The sequence below is a fragment of the Tupaia chinensis genome, unplaced genomic scaffold, assembly GCF_000334495.1.
Source record: "Tupaia chinensis unplaced genomic scaffold, TupChi_1.0 Scaffold000475_1, whole genome shotgun sequence".
Classification (NCBI taxonomy): Eukaryota; Metazoa; Chordata; class Mammalia; order Scandentia; family Tupaiidae; genus Tupaia; species Tupaia belangeri.
Genome location: NW_006159984.1, coordinates 968765 through 977260, shown reverse-complemented (window position 1 = coordinate 977260; position 8496 = coordinate 968765). Strand labels below are relative to the sequence as shown.

The 8496-nt window shown below is 44.2% G+C and overlaps 1 pseudogene; it reads right to left on the bottom strand.

The window, feature by feature from the left end:
- Positions 1-3519: 3519 nt before the first annotated feature.
- The window catches only part of LOC102468759 (enoyl-CoA delta isomerase 2, mitochondrial pseudogene), a 19730-nt pseudogene continuing 14753 nt past the window's right edge, over positions 3520-8496 (bottom strand).

Here is an 8496-nt window from a genome sequence, read left to right as displayed (position 1 = left end):
GAGAGATCTGATGTTAGCCTAATGGGATAACCTTTATAAGTAACTTGACATTTCTCCCTTGCTATTTTTAGAATATTGTCTTTATCTTTGATTTTTGCCACTCTGGCTCTGATGTGCCAGGGGTGGATCTTTTTGTGTTGATTCTATTTGGGGTCTTTTTTATTTCTTGGTTCTGAATTTTTACATGTTTATCTACATTTGGAAAAATTTCAGATAGTATTTCATGAAAGAGATTTTCCATGGATTATATGGATATTTGGGTGTTTCATGGTGCCTAGAATTTCTCAGATGTTGTCATCATTTTTTTCATTGTTTTATCTTCTCATTTTTTTTTAAGAAAAAGATTTTTTTCTATAGAGTGTGTGCATTTGTTAGAGACAGACAGAAAGTGAGAAATCATCCCCCACCCACAAGGGCACTGCCAGACCACAATTCCTTGTACTCCATTCTCCTCTCAGGGTTTTGGGCACACATGCACATGCACCTGTTGTGAGTTTTAAGCTATCAGGTCCAGGACTCAAACTGCAGTTGACTATGTGGAAGTCCAGCAACTTAACCTTTATACCATATGCTGGTCATTTTTGGTTGTTTTTTCATTATTTTTAATGGTTTGCTCTATGTTGGAGACTTTTCTTCAATATCAGAAATTCTTTCTTCTGCATGGTCCAATCTTTTGTTAACGCTTTCTGAGGAGATTTTAATTACTTGTGTTGTATTCTTTGTTACCAGTAGTTCTCTTTGATTCTTTTTTAGGGTGTCTATTTTTTAATGAGATTTTCCTTTCATATCCTGAAATGATTTTCTCACTTCCTTGAATTGATTTGCTGTTTCCTCTTGCCTTTCATTGAGTTTTATCTCTATGAATATTTGGAATTCTTTTTCTGACATTGCTCTGTGCTGTTCATTGTTTGTGAGGGGCTACTGCGCTCACCTGGGGAAAAGTTACTCCCTTGTTTTCTTATATTTCTTCAAGATCTGTGCTTGTTTTTAATAATCTAAAGCAGTATTCACTTTTTTCTATTTATTGGAGTTGATTATGTAGTATTGGAAGAGGAAAATTCACCCTTAGTTTCCGTTTCCAGGTGTTACCCTATTGGAGGATTGCATCTCTCAGATCAGAGAAGTTATGGGAATCTTCAGGTGCTTGGCTCTTCTACCAAACTTTCAGATCTTAATTATGGGAAACCAAAGAGGAGACTGAGAAATGTGCAGGACGTGACCACCAGAATAAGACTAGGGTCTTTATCTGGACATGGCCTTGGGTGGTTGGATTGTTATGAGCAGAATGTCCTGGGATTGTTTTGAACTGAATGTTCCAAAGTATTGTTATAATAACCTGATAAATTCAGTAAGGACTTAAAACCTTACAACACAGAAGTATCTGCAGTGCGTATAAATACTAGCAATAAAGTACACTGATAGATGACCAGTATTGACATGCAGTCCTCCTGTTTCTATCCTGTCTTCTTGTCTTTTCTTTAATCCTCACCCCCTAACTCAGGAACTGTTTGCCGTCAGTGGGTCCAACAGAGTGGTGTATGAACAGGGACCTGAGTATTGGGGATTCCGGTGAAAGACACCACAAAGAGTAAACAGAAAATACATTCATCTTAAAAGTGGAATTGTTGTGGTGAGTATTAAGGGAGTAATTATAGGACAGGGCAATAGCCATCAGCTTTTTGTACATATGCTTAAAGAAATGCTAATTGTGTGAGGCTTGTGGTTAGGGCAGCAGCAACTTTCAAAGTTTTTAAAATTTATTGAAGAAGTTTGTCCCTGGTTTCCTGAAGAAGATACATTTCACATAGATACCTGGAAAAAGGTGGGGCAAAGGCTCCAAGATTATTATGATGCCCATGGTCCAGAAAATGTGCCTGTAGATGGATGTTTTTAGTTTATGGGCTTTAATTAGAGATGTTTTGGATTTTCCTCACAAGTGGAAGAGGATTCTTCCCACAGCAAATAAAGACTCTCCCCCAGCTGTTGGAATTTCTCCCTCTGCTCCTCCCTTGCAGGAGAAGTTGATAGGAGATAATCACCTGGCTGATGTTGGTACCCATCTCATAACATTTACTCACTTACAACAAACTGAACATTCTCATCCCCTGACACCACATAATTATTTAAAACATGCCCTAGTTGTACTTAATTTTTTAAATGTGGACAAACAAGGATCTAGTACAGCTGAACGATTTTGACATTCCAAGACACAATCTCATTATACCACAGTCATTTGGAAAGATCCCTTAAGGAGATGATGAGATGGACCCAACCCTGTGTTAATTTGGGGTCGAGGAGATGTTTATGTTTTTTCACAGGACAATGATGAAGCTCGCTGCCTTACAGAATGCTTGTTGCAGTTTATGGACACCCAGAAAGACCAGGAGGATGTTGTGCCTATGGATCTGCCTGAAGATGGTGACACTCACTGAAGCAGAAATCTACTGGACAGGACTATTTCTGGAGGGAATCAAATGGTTCGTATGATGGTTCCTCAGCCAGAAAACAACTCTGTTAACATCACACAATCCCAGTATCTTTCCCCCTTGTGCCAAAGAAAATTGCCTGGACAATTGGACCTTATTATGGAAAGAAAGATATAGGTATGAAGATGTATTTGTGGTGGAAAATATTGAAAATAAAGAGAACATCTCAATATTGAAGGAATTTTGTATAATAATTTTTTTGTCCAAAAGTAAGATGACTGGATTATCTTCAGAATGAAAAAAAGTAAAAGGGGGCAAATAATCAAGGAATAAAGCATGTTACAAAGTTTTGTGCTGTGTTGGAAAAGCTCTGAGAGGGAATTGTAAAGAATTAGAAAGATTTCATGAAAATAAATATATAACAGATGATATCTGAGGTTTTATGAGGTGTCCATAAAGCAATGGGCCACACTATTCAGTGCTAAAACAGAGTCTAAATAGACCAAAGGAGGTCTCATTCTCATCCCAGTCCAACCCAGTAACAGATGAGAGCTCCAAACAACTGGTCCAGAAATTTATGACTCCATTCATGCTACAGCTAATAACTTAATTCTTTCAGTTTGCTGGGAATGGTTAGGTTTCTCTAGTAAATAGTTAGCTATGAGGATCTTTAATAAATGGATATGCTTAAAACTTAAAATTAAAAAAAAAACACAGACAATACAAACAGCTAGTTTTGTGGATAATGTAACAAAAAATATTTCTATAGCTTTGCCCACTCAAGAAACTACTGATGAAAAAATCCAACATGAATTAGATGCCCTTTATGATACTGTTGTACATCTGGGGAACTGGGTCGATGGGTTACATGTCCAATGTCACGTGTTGTATCAATGGATTTGTGTCACCCCTAAAATCTATCATGAAAGCCAACATGATTGGGAAAAGGTAAAAAGACCTTTACAAGGTGTCTGGAAATCTTAGAGATAGAAAAGGCACATTCCTCTCCCTTTAATGGAGCACAGGAGGCAAATAAAACTGTATGGTCCCCTACCACACTGGACTTCTTGGCAACAGTGGCTAGTGCCTGCTGTTACGTTGGCAGGTACTGGTCTTGTGTTGCTTTCTTGTGCCCCCTGCCTTGTGCAAATACTTCGGTCCTCCTTTCTTGGAGTTCGCTCCAAAATCCATCAGTTAAAACTTCAAAACAAGGCATTAGATGCAGAAGCTGGTAGTCAGTGACGGGTAAGATCCTTGGGATGTTTTTTAACCTAAGACAGGGGTACATACAAATATACATTTCCCAATGATGGGTAAGAGAAAATGTCACCAAGGACAACCTAAGACAGGCACATTCTACTGCCCATCAGAAGAGGTGGATCATTTAATAAACAAAAAAGGGGGATATGTGGGGAGCCAAAGAGGAGACGTGAGAAATGTGCAGGACGTGACCACCAGAATAAGACCAGGATCTTTATCCGGACATGGCCTTGGGTGGCTGGATTGTTATGAGCAGTATGTCTTGGGATTTTTTTTTTTTTTGCCTTTTTTCCCCCAGATTATTTATTATTTGTTTTTTGTATATACTTTCAATCATATTGTTTGACTTACAATGAGACCATTTTGATATGTGCACATTTCTCCCCAGACCCGTTGATCAAAGTATCTTTAAGAGACAGCTCCATAGCTCCTGCGATCTAGCCATTTTGGGAGAAAGGAAGATGTTCCACTGATAACTGGGCCTCCAGCATACAAAACTCGCGTGAACAGCCCTTCTTCAAGAGACAGACAGCTCCATGGCTCCTGCGATCTAGCCATTTTGGGATAAAGGAAGATGTCCCACTGATAACTGGGCCTCCAGCATACAAAACTCGCGTGAACAGCCCTTCTTCAAGAGACAGACAGCTCCATGGCTCCTGCGATCTAGCCATTTTGGGATAAAGGAAGATGTCCCACTGATAACTGGGCCTCCAGCATACAAAACTCGCGTGAACAGCCCTTCTTCAAGAGACAGACAGCTCCATGGCTCCTGCGATCTAGCCATTTTGGGATAAAGGAAGATGTCCCACTGATAACTGGGCCTCCAGCATACAAAACTCGCGTGAACAGCCCTTCTTCAAGAGACAGACAGCTCCATGGCTCCTGCGATCTAGCCATTTTGGGATAAAGGAAGATGTCCCACTGATAACTGGGCCTCCAGCATACAAAACTCGCGTGAACAGCCCTTCTTCAAGAGACAGACAGCTCCATGGCTCCTGCGATCTAGCCATTTTGGGATAAAGGAAGATGTCCCACTGATAACTGGGCCTCCAGCATACAAAACTCGCGTGAACAGCCCTTCTTCAAGAGACAGACAGCTCCATGGCTCCTGCGATCTAGCCATTTTGGGATAAAGGAAGATGTCCCACTGATAACTGGGCCTCCAGCATACAAAACTCGCGTGAACAGCCCTTCTTCAAGAGACAGACAGCTCCATGGCTCCTGCGATCTAGCCATTTTGGGATAAAGGAAGATGTCCCACTGATAACTGGGCCTCCAGCATACAAAACTCGCGTGAACAGCCCTTCTTCAAGAGACAGACAGCTCCATGGCTCCTGCGATCTAGCCATTTTGGGATAAAGGAAGATGTCCCACTGATAACTGGGCCTCCAGCATACAAAACTCGCGTGAACAGCCCTTCTTCAAGAGACAGACAGCTCCATGGCTCCTGCGATCTAGCCATTTTGGGATAAAGGAAGATGTCCCACTGATAACTGGGCCTCCAGCATACAAAACTCGCGTGAACAGCCCTTCTTCAAGAGACAGACAGCTCCATGGCTCCTGCGATCTAGCCATTTTGGGATAAAGGAAGATGTCCCACTGATAACTGGGCCTCCAGCATACAAAACTCGCGTGAACAGCCCTTCTTCAAGAGACAGACAGCTCCATGGCTCCTGCGATCTAGCCATTTTGGGATAAAGGAAGATGTCCCACTGATAACTGGGCCTCCAGCATACAAAACTCGCGTGAACAGCCCTTCTTCAAGAGACAGACAGCTCCATGGCTCCTGCGATCTAGCCATTTTGGGATAAAGGAAGATGTCCCACTGATAACTGGGCCTCCAGCATACAAAACTCGCGTGAACAGCCCTTCTTCAAGAGACAGACAGCTCCATGGCTCCTGCGATCTAGCCATTTTGGGATAAAGGAAGATGTCCCACTGATAACTGGGCCTCCAGCATACAAAACTCGCGTGAACAGCCCTTCTTCAAGAGACAGACAGCTCCATGGCTCCTGCGATCTAGCCATTTTGGGATAAAGGAAGATGTCCCACTGATAACTGGGCCTCCAGCATACAAAACTCGCGTGAACAGCCCTTCTTCAAGAGACAGACAGCTCCATGGCTCCTGCGATCTAGCCATTTTGGGATAAAGGAAGATGTCCCACTGATAACTGGGCCTCCAGCATACAAAACTCGCGTGAACAGCCCTTCTTCAAGAGACAGACAGCTCCATGGCTCCTGCGATCTAGCCATTTTGGGATAAAGGAAGATGTCCCACTGATAACTGGGCCTCCAGCATACAAAACTCGCGTGAACAGCCCTTCTTCAAGAGACAGACAGCTCCATGGCTCCTGCGATCTAGCCATTTTGGGATAAAGGAAGATGTCCCACTGATAACTGGGCCTCCAGCATACAAAACTCGCGTGAACAGCCCTTCTTCAAGAGACAGACAGCTCCATGGCTCCTGCGATCTAGCCATTTTGGGATAAAGGAAGATGTCCCACTGATAACTGGGCCTCCAGCATACAAAACTCGCGTGAACAGCCCTTCTTCAAGAGACAGACAGCTCCATGGCTCCTGCGATCTAGCCATTTTGGGATAAAGGAAGATGTCCCACTGATAACTGGGCCTCCAGCATACAAAACTCGCGTGAACAGCCCTTCTTCAAGAGACAGACAGCTCCATGGCTCCTGCGATCTAGCCATTTTGGGATAAAGGAAGATGTCCCACTGATAACTGGGCCTCCAGCATACAAAACTCGCGTGAACAGCCCTTCTTCAAGAGACAGACAGCTCCATGGCTCCTGCGATCTAGCCATTTTGGGATAAAGGAAGATGTCCCACTGATAACTGGGCCTCCAGCATACAAAACTCGCGTGAACAGCCCTTCTTCAAGAGACAGACAGCTCCATGGCTCCTGCGATCTAGCCATTTTGGGATAAAGGAAGATGTCCCACTGATAACTGGGCCTCCAGCATACAAAACTCGCGTGAACAGCCCTTCTTCAAGAGACAGACAGCTCCATGGCTCCTGCGATCTAGCCATTTTGGGATAAAGGAAGATGTCCCACTGATAACTGGGCCTCCAGCATACAAAACTCGCGTGAACAGCCCTTCTTCAAGAGACAGACAGCTCCATGGCTCCTGCGATCTAGCCATTTTGGGATAAAGGAAGATGTCCCACTGATAACTGGGCCTCCAGCATACAAAACTCGCGTGAACAGCCCTTCTTCAAGAGACAGACAGCTCCATGGCTCCTGCGATCTAGCCATTTTGGGATAAAGGAAGATGTCCCACTGATAACTGGGCCTCCAGCATACAAAACTCGCGTGAACAGCCCTTCTTCAAGAGACAGACAGCTCCATGGCTCCTGCGATCTAGCCATTTTGGGATAAAGGAAGATGTCCCACTGATAACTGGGCCTCCAGCATACAAAACTCGCGTGAACAGCCCTTCTTCAAGAGACAGACAGCTCCATGGCTCCTGCGATCTAGCCATTTTGGGATAAAGGAAGATGTCCCACTGATAACTGGGCCTCCAGCATACAAAACTCGCGTGAACAGCCCTTCTTCAAGAGACAGACAGCTCCATGGCTCCTGCGATCTAGCCATTTTGGGATAAAGGAAGATGTCCCACTGATAACTGGGCCTCCAGCATACAAAACTCGCGTGAACAGCCCTTCTTCAAGAGACAGACAGCTCCATGGCTCCTGCGATCTAGCCATTTTGGGATAAAGGAAGATGTCCCACTGATAACTGGGCCTCCAGCATACAAAACTCGCGTGAACAGCCCTTCTTCAAGAGACAGACAGCTCCATGGCTCCTGCGATCTAGCCATTTTGGGATAAAGGAAGATGTCCCACTGATAACTGGGCCTCCAGCATACAAAACTCGCGTGAACAGCCCTTCTTCAAGAGACAGACAGCTCCATGGCTCCTGCGATCTAGCCATTTTGGGATAAAGGAAGATGTCCCACTGATAACTGGGCCTCCAGCATACAAAACTCGCGTGAACAGCCCTTCTTCAAGAGACAGACAGCTCCATGGCTCCTGCGATCTAGCCATTTTGGGATAAAGGAAGATGTCCCACTGATAACTGGGCCTCCAGCATACAAAACTCGCGTGAACAGCCCTTCTTCAAGAGACAGACAGCTCCATGGCTCCTGCGATCTAGCCATTTTGGGATAAAGGAAGATGTCCCACTGATAACTGGGCCTCCAGCATACAAAACTCGCGTGAACAGCCCTTCTTCAAGAGACAGACAGCTCCATGGCTCCTGCGATCTAGCCATTTTGGGATAAAGGAAGATGTCCCACTGATAACTGGGCCTCCAGCATACAAAACTCGCGTGAACAGCCCTTCTTCAAGAGACAGACAGCTCCATGGCTCCTGCGATCTAGCCATTTTGGGATAAAGGAAGATGTCCCACTGATAACTGGGCCTCCAGCATACAAAACTCGCGTGAACAGCCCTTCTTCAAGAGACAGACAGCTCCATGGCTCCTGCGATCTAGCCATTTTGGGATAAAGGAAGATGTCCCACTGATAACTGGGCCTCCAGCATACAAAACTCGCGTGAACAGCCCTTCTTCAAGAGACAGACAGCTCCATGGCTCCTGCGATCTAGCCAGCTCTTAATACTTTCCAGAGAGTTTTTGATTTCTTGTATTATAGACTTTATCTCTAATAGTTCTTCCTAATTCTTTCCCAGAGTATCCATTTCTTCCTTCATATCCTGGAAGGACTTCTTCCTGCAGTGCAGTTTGTTGTCTCTTTTCTGTTCCAGTTCACAGAATTTGGTCACCATGAATGTTC